The following is a 13,347-nucleotide window of genomic DNA, read 5'->3' as shown; positions in this document are numbered from 1 at the left end:
CGAAAATTAGAGCCGTCATTTCCACCACGACGCTCGGTATGCTCGGGGAAACCCGTCGTGCTCGCGTTCCCGCTTATTAGCAGAGTTCAGTGGCATTTCCACCCGGGATACATGGACCTCCGCCGTGCGCGACACGGCATTTGCATGCAATTTGCACGTGAAAAACTGTTGACACACGTATTTACAGTTTAATCGTGTTCACCTTTGCGTGCACGCTCGTCAGTTTCGGAATAACTCATTTGCGACCATTTAACCTTATCTGCTAATCAAAAGCAATGAATAGCATTTTAATTACGCCGTCCGATTGTGTGTGTGTGCGTGCGTGTGTGTGTGAGATTGGATCTGTGTAATGTAATGGTGTGATGCAGGAAGTATTAAGGTCCTTATTAAGCAGAATTGTTTTTAATTTACACACACTTTCTCTCATTCTTATGAAAATAAAGACCTCTCAATCAAGCCAGCTTTAAGCTATTATGGATGCAGAACTATATGTGTGTGTGTGTGTGTGTGGATGAATGACTTGAAATGTCTCGCGTTCACCAATGATATTTCATTCTATCGGGGCTGGGGAAAGGAAATGAGGTCGCTCGGCTTTGTGCGTGGTTTAAAAGCACCGCGATGGCCAGACCTTGAGATTTGTTTAGTTACATCAGCCGGATTATAGGACAGCTGGCTGATGAACGAGCTTTTACCTCGCCAATTCCAAGCCCCGAGACGTTTTCGGCCTCTTAAAGTGATTATTATGGGAAGATGGGGGTCGTGTGTGTGTGTGTGTGTGTAAAAGTGTGTACGTGTGATTAGCAGAGGACACAGAAAAAGGCTCGGCGTGTGCTCAGTGGTAGATACGGCGGGACAGGAGGCGGCATTATCAGTGGTGCGTGAACGAGCGCTACTGATCCAGCAGCACTGATTAAAGATTAAGACTCCACTCGGCGAGCTCATCTAGCCGGATTTCATCCCCACGCGCGCACACACACACACACACACGCACGTACGCCGAGCGCCGAATCAGCTCCACACACGCGTCACGCTTCGTGAGCACAGGAACCTTCAATCACTTTTCTCCCATACCACTCTCTCTCTCTCTCTCTCTCTCTCTCTCTCTCTCGCGCTCGCTTTCACTTCTCTCTGGCCCTCCCTACATCATGTCTTCCTGCTCCACGTGATCGCATCAGTCTCCACTGTGGGAGGCTTATCACTGAGCCAGCGCGTTCACGGCCACGCTTTGGATCAGTAAGACTGCTCTAAGACCTAAGGCTGGGACTCTGGTGCCTTTACTTCTAACCATTAAAGTGCACCTATTATGCTTTTTCAAATATGTCCGCTCATGTAGTGTGATATATACATCGCTGTTCGTGAACGTAAAAAGCCGGCAAAGTTTTGAAAAAAATCGAAGCGAACGACAAACAGAGTCATCGACTCCCAAAAGAAGGAACCGACTCTAAACAGCTGAAACGAGTCGTTAGTGATTCCAGACTCACTTCCTGTACTCACCTACGTAGGTTCGTAACGATAAGCCCCGCCTCTCGTCTTCATCGTCTGCTCACTGACTCGTTACGGAAGTGGGCGTTTCCTTTCCGAAACACACCGGCGGCGGTAGACCAATCGCAACAGACTGGGACGTCTGACCAATCAGCGCAGCGTGTGCTCTCTGAAAGGAGGAGTTTAGAACGAATCATTCAGAACGGATCATTTTACCGAGTCGTTTTCGACAAAAGGTGATGCTGCAGTTTAAATTCTGAGCATTCCGAGGTTCGTAATCGTAAATCGCATCATTTTGGCATCCATGTCGGATCTTCTCGCTCGAGCTGTAACCCGATGGTTGAGTCAGGTGACGTCACTCGCCGCCTTTCTGGAAACATTGTTTCATGTGGATGCTGGAATAATATTTATAATTAAACTCCTCCGACATTTTGACTATATAATGCTCATCACATATACGTAGCGTATATAGCATACAACGAGTCTAGTGCGCTATATATGACCACAAACTTTCCTCTACTGCTACTCAGAAGCGATATCACGGCTTTCAGGGCAGGTTTATTTATTTATTTAATCCTTTAACAACTAGAGGAACCTTTTGTGTGTCTGCATTCATTTCGAACCCTACTGGACATCACGGGTACATCAACGGGGAGATCTGTCCCGGAGGACGTTCCGGTGAACGCCCGAGCTCTTTTCTATCTAACCTGCTGAGGGGAGGGGAGGGGGGGGGGGTGCGCGATCTGTGTATGGACATGGCATGCATAAAAATCAGCTCGCTAAGTGATATTTTATTTAGTGTCACGCCAAAGAAAATCAATTAGCAAATTTCTGGTAGTAGTTTGCTCATCGATTAAGTGCTTACATAACGAGTACTCATTCAGCTGACTGCTCGTCTCCGTCACTAATTTAGCTACGCTACGTTTCTCAGACTGTAGAAGAAACGCGGAGGTCCTTTGCTCTCTCTCTCTCTCTCTCTCGCTCTCTCTCTCGTTCTCCGTGACGATACGGCCTTCCTGAACCGGTGATCTTACGCAGTGCAGCAGAGACGCCGTCGCACCTGCGTGCAGCACTATTAACTGTGTCGTTATGCGACGCTGCGCTGTTTATTAACGAGACGCGTCCCACACCGACTCAGTTTGTGCTCGTTCAAATGGCCTGTCAGAGGAAAGCAGCTGTCCCGCGCTCACCTGCTATAACAAAGATAGAAGGGCGAGTCCTCGAGAGAAGAAAGACGTGAGTTTGATAAACGTCCATTCAGAAATCCGTCTCGGCTCCCGTTCACAGGCTGATGAATCGAGCGAGTTAGGAGCAGTGTCTTAATTTTCATTGAGTGCCCTTTCCCCCTCGGGGGTGCGTAACTATGGATTCGGCTCCTAACCGGGTTTCCCTCGCCGCTGATCCACAGCCAAATTGAATTCCGTATCTCCCGGGTGCTCTCCCCAGGCCCTGAACCGCGCATCCTCGGAGCACCATCCCACCCTTTGCGCCTGTGAGTGTTATCTGAGCTTCTTAAAACACACACGCACACGGACGCACACACTTCGGCGTCTTTCCTGTAGCCCGGTTTGGCTGCGTCTCTGCGACCTGGGATTATATTAGTTTCCGTTCTCGTGCACGGCTGACTAGGTGTATTACCCGAGCGCTAGCCGAGCCGCGGCGTTCACGGAATGCAGGCAGGCCTCCAGTGAGAGAGAGAGAGAGAGAAAAAAAGATAATGATAAAGCTGTTGGGTTTCACATCACACTTTGCTCACTGACCTTCAGCGAAATGTTAGAGCTTAGCCTGGTCCGGCTGCCTGCTCGAGCCTGTCTCAGTCTCCGAATCAGAGAGCTCGTTTACAACAAAGATAAAAACCCACAGGGTCGGATTTCTTAGAGGACGGAAATGTCCGAAAGTGTGTGCGCGCGCGCTCGCGTGTGTGTGTGTGTGTGTGGTAGAGAGCTTTCACACTCACGACCCGATCCCAACCCAACACTCACAATCGTTTCTATAGTAACAGCTCACCCGGAGGGACGTGTATGACGGCGCGTTACATGTTATTTAACATGTATGGAAGGAGTCTCCAGTGTTAATGAATAAATCTGCGATCGCCGTGGAATAAGAGGACCGCTTCAGGACGCGATGTTATCGGAGAACGATACGGTAACTCTGATTCATCACGCCATCCCGTCGTCGACTATTATCGTCCTTCACACCAGCGCCGTCCCTCTCGTCCACGTCATACGTACCGAAGCCGAGCTCACAGAGTCTCCATCGTCCCTTATGTCCACACCGCCTCTGGCTTTACACAGCGTGTTCACGCTCGACACTTATCACGTGCCTGGGGCAGACAAGGACGCCGGGTAAAGGCCGTGCAGAGGTCAGGTGTTTTTTTTTTTTTATAGCGAGTGTGACCTCACCTCGCAGCTCGGCTCTCAGCCTCGGGGATGCGATTATCCGCCGGAAACATTTCACATCCGACGGAATACGCTCGACGTTTCGCGAAAGCCATTACGGCATTCCTCCGAAGGTTTTTCTTCAATTTGTACCACTTTATGCCACGTACCCTCGATAAATGATGGCAGAACGAGGGGGAAAAATGGGGGTAATAACTCAAACCTCGGCGCAAAAATAATACTCTTAATACGATGTCAAAGACCAGCGGGAATGAGGACAAATGGCGGAGCTCCCCTGGGGTTCACTGGCGGAAGAATTAACGAAGCCTGTCACCCCGACCCAGCCGCCAGCGTCGCTATGGAAACGGACGCCCGGGCACCTCTGGGTAACCGTGGTGACACAGTTGCCGCGGCAGCCAGCCTGCACCTCTACTCCTAGGCAACAGAGAGCCGGGAAGAGCGAGCGCGCGTGTGTGCGTGCGCGTAAGAACCTGCATCTCAAACAGCGCAAACGAGCTGTAATGGAGCTTAATCACGTCTAAAAGGAAAACACGGACTTTATCACGTCTTTGCCTCGTCAGTAACGGACCCTCAGTTCTAAGGCGCGACTCTCGGTATAATCTGCTTTACTGTATCTGTGTGGTTTCCGGATCTCGTCGTCTTAATCCCCGACAGCTTTGCGCAGGTTAGCGAGGTTAGCACGCGAAGATTACGCGAGCTTATTAAAACGCTCAGAGACCTGGCCAGATATTCACCGTCCACATGGTGAGGGCTGAAGTTCTTCATGTCCTGAAGATTAGCAATGCTAACCCGCCGGGAAGGAAATGAACTCCGTAGCTCATCAGTCGCTCGTTTCTGGTCCACGTTTATCCCACTAGACTCTGGTCTTCGCTCGCCCAAGCGTCAATACCACAAACATAAACGTGACGTTTCTCGTTAGTAGAAATGAGCTCTGAGTGTTAGCTGATATCGCCTCCCTTTACGGAAGGAATAACACACCCGGGGGCGTGCTGTTATAGGAGATTAATCAACGACGGGATGGTGCGATGAAGCCGAGTGTAACCTCTTACCTATAAAAGCACGCCCCAGAGTGTTCTATTCTTCTTATACCACAGCGATTACTAATGGCGCCGATTATTAATGAAAAATAACACATCGTACTTTTTTTTTTATCCATTTATAGTTTCATTTAATGTTGTGAAACAGTTGTGAAACAAGTTAGTTCCCGTTCTCTGTTACATCGAGGCAGATATAAACACTCGCTAGTCTCAGATTACATAGCGTGAGCGTCATGTCATGTTCCTACGTATGATTACGCAACATTACGATAAGATTAAGCACCAAAGTGTCTTTTTTTTTCCCCCGTCTATTTCACGCCCTGCTGCTACTATTAATGGATAAAAATCCAGACGGGTTTCCGTTTATGTCAGCTCAATCGCACCGGCTTGCTTTCAAGGAAGGCTTGGTCTGGGATCCTGGCTAAAATATGGCTTTGGAGAGTTAACGTGTAGAAGCGTTTCACGTTTAAGCCGCTCATGGTCGCTCTGATCATTAACCTAGACTAGGTTTGAAAGACGAATATAAATGCTTTCAGTTTTTTTTTTTTTTTTTTTGCGAAGACGAGCGTGAACGTTTTGGGGGAGTTATCCGAGCGCCGGGGCCGTCGTGGCGTCTGGGTCTGGGGAATCGAGGGCCCGGGGAGTGTGGAGAAGCGGGGCGAGATAAAAGGGAAGCACTTTTATGCCGAGCCCTCGTCCCCAGCTGTGTTCGCTTTAAACCACCGTCCCTTCTCACCTCATTCAGATCGAGAGAAATGAGACGCCGCTCGAAAAAACACGTAGCGCTCGGGGCGCCCGGGTCACAGAGAGTCGGATAGATAACTCACGGTATTACACTCACGGATCCACTCGGAATTACAATTCCCAACAATCCACTCCTACGTCTCGTGACTGGAGAGAGAGAGAGAGAGAGAGAGAGAGAGAGAGAGAGAGAGAGAGAGAGAGAGAGAGACGGACTGACAGACAGAGAGACACAGAGAGAGATAAAGACACAGAGTTACAGAGAGACAGCAAGGGAGAGATGAGACGGAGACAGACAGAGTGAGGGAATGAGAGCGAGAGACATACAGACTGATAGAGAGACACAAAGGGAGAGAAAGCCACAGAGAGAGGCAGGAAGAAAGACGAAGAGAGAGACGGCAAGCAAAGAGTGACGCCGAGCGAGGAACAGAGCAAGACAGACTGACAGACAGAGAGAGAGAGAAAGGGAGACAGGGAGAGAGACCCGGAGGGAGAGCGAGACAGACAGACAGAGACGATTCGTTAATTTATTTACTTGCTTTGGCAATAAAGCGCTGCCGAATTGAAAAGAGAGCGAGACTGTCAAGAGACTTCAAGAGTGGCGGACAGACAGGCTGAGAGAGATGAACGGAGGGAGGAAGACACACAGAGAGATAAAGACACAGAGAGAGTTACAGAGAGACGGAAAGATAGACAGAGAGAGAGAGACAGAGAGAGAAACAAAAAGAGACAGAGACAGACCGACTGAGGGAATGAGAGAGAGAGAGAGAGACAGAGTGACACAAAGGGAGAGAAAGACCGAGAGGTAGACAGAGACAGACAGAGAGAGAGTTGCAGAGAGACAGGGAGAGAGACACGGAGGGAGAGCGAGACAGACAGACAGACAGACAGACAGACAATTCATTCATTTATGTACTTGCTTTGGCAATAAAGCGCTGCCGAATTGAAAAGAGAGCGAGACTGTCAAGAGACTTAAAGAGAGACAGACAGGCTGAGAGAGATGAACAGAGAGAGAGAGAGAGAGAGAGAGAGGGAGGGAGGGAGGACATACGTGTTGCATGTTGTCATGTTGCTGTATTTGGAGACACTGAGTGGATACGGGGGGATTACTGCTGGATGTGGGCAGGTTTTCTGGCGTGATTAAATACACTTCAGCAGATTAATCAAAAGACAGGTCGTAAATCATCTCCGCACACACCAACCTCCTGCAACCCAACCTACAGCTGTGGAAACTCTTACTCACCAGCCTTTCGCATCTGAGCGAGAGAGCGCGAGAGAAGAAACAGAAACAGACGTAGTGACTTCCTCTCATTCAGTCGTTCTGATGCGATTTGCTCTCGCTCTCCTGTCCGTTCCGAGTCCGACGTGCTCGGGGCTTTTCACCGGGACAACGTCAGCGGTTTAATCCTGACGTGTAGACGCAGAGGGAAGCTCACTAACGCCCGCCTTCACTTAATTCTTAACGTTTATACCACGGCGCCGAGCGATTCTGGATTGCGATTGGCCAGAACGTGTTGATCTCGGCAGCAGGTAGCGTTTGAACTCTTGAACCGGTTCCTGAAGATGAATGAATTAATAAACAATAGAAACGCTTCCTCTTTATCGATGAGATGTTTTTGCGACACCGGTGCCAGCGAGCTTTAAGTAGAGATGCTACCGATCTGATCCCCGGGGTAGATCGGATATCATCTTATATACCCTGCGTATATATTCTTTTTAATTCAGTTGTCGTTCGAACGAGCCAGAGCCCTCGAAAGACGCATCGTTAGTGCTGCATTCTCTCGACGTCCACGGAGCACTGATATCGACGGATTTCATTAGCCGAAAGTACACATGTACGTAACCTTTGACCTCTGCGTCCTGTCCTAACGTCTGATCGGATGCAGTTTTCAGTCAGGAGCCGAGGCCACGCCTGGGCCTTTTGATAGCTATGTTTTGTTTTTTTTTTCTTTTCCAGACAGGAAGCAGAAGGAAGTGTAGTTAGTATCGCAGAACAAAAGCTAGTGACACGAGCAGAGAAAGAGCCTCCGGGTTTCAGCACGGGCCCCACAAAGAGTCCCGAGTCCTGCGTCTTTCCTGCGTTTGTCTTTCTCTGACATCACGGCTGCTAGTCGCAGCGGTGCACAGAACCCCGCCGGTCTCCCGAAACGGCCGAGAAGCCGGCACTCGTGACTCGAGTTACTGAGGCGTGTGACATGTGACACCCGTTGAAGGAGGGTTCCGAACAGGTCACACCCTCAGCCTCGGCTCTCGCAGGTAAACACCAGGCGGATGAGTCGAGGCTTGCTGAAGAGCGTGAAAAACAAGAAGCCGTTCCTCTGCTTTTAAACGGCGTCCTGATAGAGCAGAGGGAAGGATCGAGCCTCATGAGAGCCTCCGCAGAGCAGGTACAGAGCTTCGTCCTTCTCCGTGAGTCTCTCTCTCTCTCTCTCTCTTCGTTAACGTCTTTCGGGTTAATGTAAGGAGATCTCAGCGCAGCGTTGAAGTTTGCGTCACTCTGCATTCCTGTGTGTGTTTATTCAGCCACGGCCACATCTTCAGCCTGCTTTCCCCTGGCCAAGTTTACTTGCTAGAGACAGAGAGAGAGAAAAAAAACCCCCACTGGAAAACATTCTTAACTTCACTCTGAACAAAGGGAGAAACAGTACAAAATGCCGCCGAGACACTTTGTGCTGATTCTAAACTGACCCAGATGATTCATTCGCGCCAGCTTATACGACAGTGGTGCTGAATCCTCCCTTCTGATTGGTCGGGAGGTGTCGATCCGTCTTCTCTGACAGTAATACGGTCGTTCGTCTCGATAGTAACAGCTCATTCACAGCGGACGCTTCTCGTTAACGGATTAAAAAAAAAAAAACGCGTATGAACGTTGTCTCGGTGACGTTTACTTGAAGTAAGGAGAAGTATAATCGACATTTAAGGAAGGAGTCCCCAGTGTCAGGGGTGTCCGAGACGTCGTCATGCTTTTTTTTTTTTTTTTTTTTTTTTTTGCGGTTTGTGCTAACATGACAAGCTTGCATTTTATTCGTTTCTTGTTTTTGTTTGGATGTAGAACACGTCCAAAAACGAAAACACGTCAGGGTGTGGATTATCTCCGCGTACCGGAACAACACCGTGTGTTTTATTCCTCATATTAAATCTCTGAGCCGGGATACGAGGTTGTTGGTTTTCGCTGCGTATCCGGTCCTAATCCCCAGTCGGCGTCTCAGTCGTTCCGCCAGCACACGCTATAAAGACACGCTCGCTAAAAGTCCTCCATCTTCCTTAACTCTCGTTGACGAATATTTTTTTAAAAAACGGCCGAAAATCCGAAACGGAGACGCGATGTCGCACTCCGTACGCGGACGGAGCATCTTTCAGGCAGGAAGAGGGCAAATCGATGGGATTCGGTAAATGTCACCGCGAGGAAAGGGCTCGGCCCGTGGACGGCACGCACTTCTGAGATGATTCTCTAAATATCTCGCTTGTATAAGAACTCTGCGGGTTGGTTTTTTTGGCAGACATGGATAGCAAGCGACAAGCTTTCTTAGTTACTTCTCTTTTCTTTTTCTTTTTCTTTTCCGCCAGGCGTGCACTCACCGCTGAATAAAATATCGCAGACACCTAAGGCTGATCCTCTAATCGTCACGTCTGCATAATTCATACGAACGCGCTTTGATTATTAAAAAGCGTGCGTAGATGATTAGATACGTGTTACACGGCGAAGCTGCGTGGCTCAGCTGTGAGAGTGGATTTAACTCCAAAAGTGTGTTAATTAATATCCTGATAATCAGCCCCCCCTCCCCCCCATCACCACCACCCCACACCCCCCACCGCCCAATCCCGACACAGACCTCAGACTTCAGCACAAACAAATGTTTTAGGGGAGGCAGATGGTGTTTGGGCTGCTAACAGAACGTCACGCTTAATTATCCACTCTCGAATTCGGCGCGCTCCCGTGTCGCGTGCTGGCCGGCCCTGGGCCTTTTCGTCGCCATCTACACGCTCTGTATACCGAATTAACCGTGGAAGCGCGACGGCGGTAAATAACGTCGCGCGACGTCGGTGCGGTCCTTCCACGGCAGGCCGGATCGTTGTGATCCGGTTTCGAATGATCCGGACGGTCACGAGGTACCGGCGTCTCGGAATTGTATCTCGTAGGCCGCTTTCAGACTTCTCTTCGAATCTACAGCGCAAGCCGGGCTAGTTACTTCGCCCGTGCTAGCTACGACTGCTAGAAACGTCATTGGTTACTGTAACAGAGACTGTTTTTGCCCCCGCCCCCTCCCCCAAATCGACACGTCTAGCACTTTCTCCAAGGATAAAAGGTATCGGAGCACCCGGACGCGTCTTCGCACTTCGTCACGTATCGGTATGAGAATGCCTTAAAGGCGCGGTCTTTATTTATAAGTCGCCAAATTTCTGCTCACGGCTTTAATAAAAGGTCCGCTTGGAGGAGGAGCTCTGTGATGTGAACCGCGGACGTCTAACCAATCAGAACAAGGCTCTCTGTACAATGTACTCTCTCGCATGTTGCCTGTAGATAGATAGATAGATAGATAGATAGATAGATAGACAAAGCTCCGCCTCTTGTATATAGATCTCGTTTTCGCTTGAGTAGCAGTGTGTGTGTGTGTGTGTTTTGGGGGGCGTCCAGATACCTTTAAGCTCAATGCCTCGAAATCACTGACTGCAGCTTTAATCGGTGCACGCGCTCATAACGCCGTGGTTTTTCGCTCGTTATGAAAAGTAGTAATTGGAATTGTTATCAGTGTTCCGACACGAGTCGTGACAATAGGACGGGCTTTGTTTACTACAAGAGAATAAACACAAGAACAAAGTGATTAATTAGGAGATGAAACAGCACAGATTAAACGAATAAAACGACGACTAAAAGCAGCGGGGATAATCGCACTCGTGTTAATTGCGCCGTTGTGCATTCGTCGGAAATACCCACGATGCCGTGACGCGCCGAGTCGATTTTCTCAGGCGGGGTAAAGTGTTATTAGAGAGCCTCGCGCGCTGAAAGACCTTCTTGAAGCACTCGTCTTTTCAGTGCACTTGATCTTCGGCGGCGTCTGAGCGAGCGAGCCGCGGCGTTCTTTGTCACTCACTCCATCACGGAGGAGATGAAAGGAGATGTTCATAATGGCAGCAATCTGGCCACCATGCTGCTTCCTCCTTCACTGCCTCCACGCAGTCTCGGCCCTTCCTAATGACAGAGCTCGATTTCCTGTTGAGCCTCATCACCTAGATTAACACCCGTCCCGGCAAACACACACACACACACACACACAGTGTCGCAGCATCTATAAACGCTATCACATACAGCAAACGTGAAGTGTCATCAGCGCAGTGTTTTTCTTCTTCTTCTTCTTCAGAGAGGGAAATTTGGTCAAGAATGATGCGTGAAGTCTCTTGGAATGCAGTTGGCAGTAAATTAAGCCCAAACAGAGCCCTGTGTCTCCATAGCAACCGCACAATTAAATTACTTTCCTGTCAGTTGTAATATAATGTTCGGTGCAGAGACTCATGGGACCGCAGCTCCCCACCCTCAGGCGAAGCTACATCAGCGCTCCTCATTGGAAAGATGCAGTGCATTGATTTTTTGCATGAATGATTCCAGTGTTTACGTTTCGCGCTCCGGTCTCGTCGTAACGAAGCCGAATAAAGTTTGTTTTGCTCTCCGAACTGCCGAAGCTCTTAAGAGCGTTTCCGAAGAGAGAGAGGAAAAAAAAAAAAGAAGAAGGAGAGAGAAGCGAGAGAAACGTTTTACAGATTGTCAGCTCGGTGGCTTCAGGAGAGCGAGCGCTCATTTTCACGTCAATAGAGAATCGATGTTTGGAAATACGTCCTTTATGAAGCGATTGTCGAGTCGTAATGGGTTTTTATCTCTTCATCTGACGTCGCAAACGCGCACGTTAACCGATTAATCCTATCAAAGAGAGACAGGCGAAGGGAGAAAGAGAGGCACGTGAGGCGTTTAAGATAGCCCGATCACCGTGACACCGCCACACAGGGTTTAGAGGGTTACGGACTCGTCCCGCCGGCGTATTCTTATCACGCCGCTGCCGATTCAATTGAATTCCCGTCGCCGGCGGCCCCGAGGACCCGGACGCGCGGCACGGAAATGGATCTCAGCGATAACGCTGCGATAAAACAGCCCCGCGGGGTCAGACGTGGATTCACGAGACGCCGCTTAAAGGCGGAGCCACCGCCGCCGACGAACGAGCAAACTATTAGTGTTCTTAAAGCCCTGACGTAACACGGTGCTGTTTCACGTCTTTAAAAGACGTTTCTCCGGACCGATCCGGGAGCGCTCCCGTGACAGACCCCGTACGCAAATGACGATCGGATATGCATAAGATGCCGATTGATCTCGTTTCTATAGTGACGGCCCGTTCAAAGCGACTCGTCGTAAACGGACGAACTGATACGTGCGTGTAAACATCGGAATGGATGGGGGGGCGGGGTTTCCTCGAAGCGAGGACCGGTTTAATGAACATCCATGGAAGGAGTCTCCAGTGTCAGAGACGTTTTTACGCCCTTTTTTCCCCTCTTGATAACGTGACAAGCCGCGACTCAAGACAACAAACAAACAAACAAGCCGTTTAAAAAGACGCACGTGTAGTCGTCGGATTTCTGTAAGGAGATGCTCGTTCAACACTCGTGGAAGGAGTCTCCAGTGTCAGAAATGACGTCTTTTACACTTCTTTGACGAACTGCGTCTGTTGTTGTTGTTGTTTTTGTCGTTGTCTTTTTAACTTTAATACAGTGAACAAAGAGAGGCCGGTAGTCGTTTATCTCCGGTATAACGTGAGTGAGAACTCGTTTCGTGGACGTTGGACGACACTAATTCTAGCTGTGAACGGATAAAAAGCGCGATATGTTTATACGTGACGGATGAAAAGCCGGACTCGTGGGCCGGTTGCTGTGGTGTAAGAGGAATAAAACACTTCAGGATGTGCTGTTACGCGCGGACCAGGACGGTAATTCCGCTTTTCCGATATTTCCCGATAACGGCGTGAGGCGGAAAGGTTTATCCCTTCCCACGAGCGATTTCTTCGGTAAGAGAAGTGAAAGTTAGAGCCCCACGGTGTGTGCAGCTATGAGAGCGAGAGCGACGCAGGTCCGGACTCGCCGACTCGGCTCCTGGTAGTTTAACGGGAAAACCCTGATGTGCTTAAAAGTCTCGCTCAACTTTAAATGCGAGTTTGTGTGGAGAATATCGACGCGTGTGCGTTCGCCGTGCTCTGTGATGGACCGGCGTCTCGTCCAGGGTGTATTCCCACGCCGCACCCGGCGTTCCGGGGATCTGACGTGACTCCGGATCGGACGCGATCCCGGAGACGACTGAATGAATGTGCGTTTGAGCATTTTACAGCGTGTGTGTCACTTCAGTGGCATAACTGAAAGGTGTGTGTGTGTGTGTGTTTGAACGTAGAACCAGCGTCTGACAAACATGCTAGCATTCTACACATTCCTGAACTGAGAGTGGAATGGTGAGCATGTGAGCATACGTGAGCACGTGCTTGTTTCCCAGGCCGTGTTTCGTTCTTCAGACAGGAAGTCCTCTCCGGTTCACACCGCCCCTCTCGTAACGTGAGCACACCGGAATCTCAGTCATGCGCACTGACTCTATTATCAATCCATAAATCTCCTCAGCAGTGTGTGTGTGTGTGTGTGTGTGTGTGTGTGTTCACTCTGCC

General features: G+C 49.6%; 1 protein-coding gene across 7 annotated transcripts in view; it reads left to right on the top strand.

Annotated features, from left to right (window-relative positions):
• Positions 1-13,347, top strand: part of foxn3 (forkhead box N3) — an 82,485-nt gene that overhangs the window by 11,472 nt on the left and 57,666 nt on the right. For 2 of the 7 annotated variants that reach the window (XM_017476181.3, XM_047157481.2), the window contains exon 1: positions 7,614-8,046. The exons of 4 other annotated variants lie outside the window; for them this stretch is intronic. The gene's annotated coding sequence lies outside the window, so the exon portion shown is untranslated. Of the gene's footprint in view, positions 1-7,613; positions 8,069-13,347 lie in introns of those variants that run through there. One more of the 7 variants, XM_017476182.3, reaches the window with a different exon arrangement.

Source organism: Ictalurus punctatus, chromosome 9, assembly GCF_001660625.3.
Source record: "Ictalurus punctatus breed USDA103 chromosome 9, Coco_2.0, whole genome shotgun sequence".
Classification (NCBI taxonomy): domain Eukaryota; kingdom Metazoa; phylum Chordata; class Actinopteri; order Siluriformes; family Ictaluridae; genus Ictalurus; species Ictalurus punctatus.
This window is presented reverse-complemented; position numbering and strand designations above follow the sequence as displayed.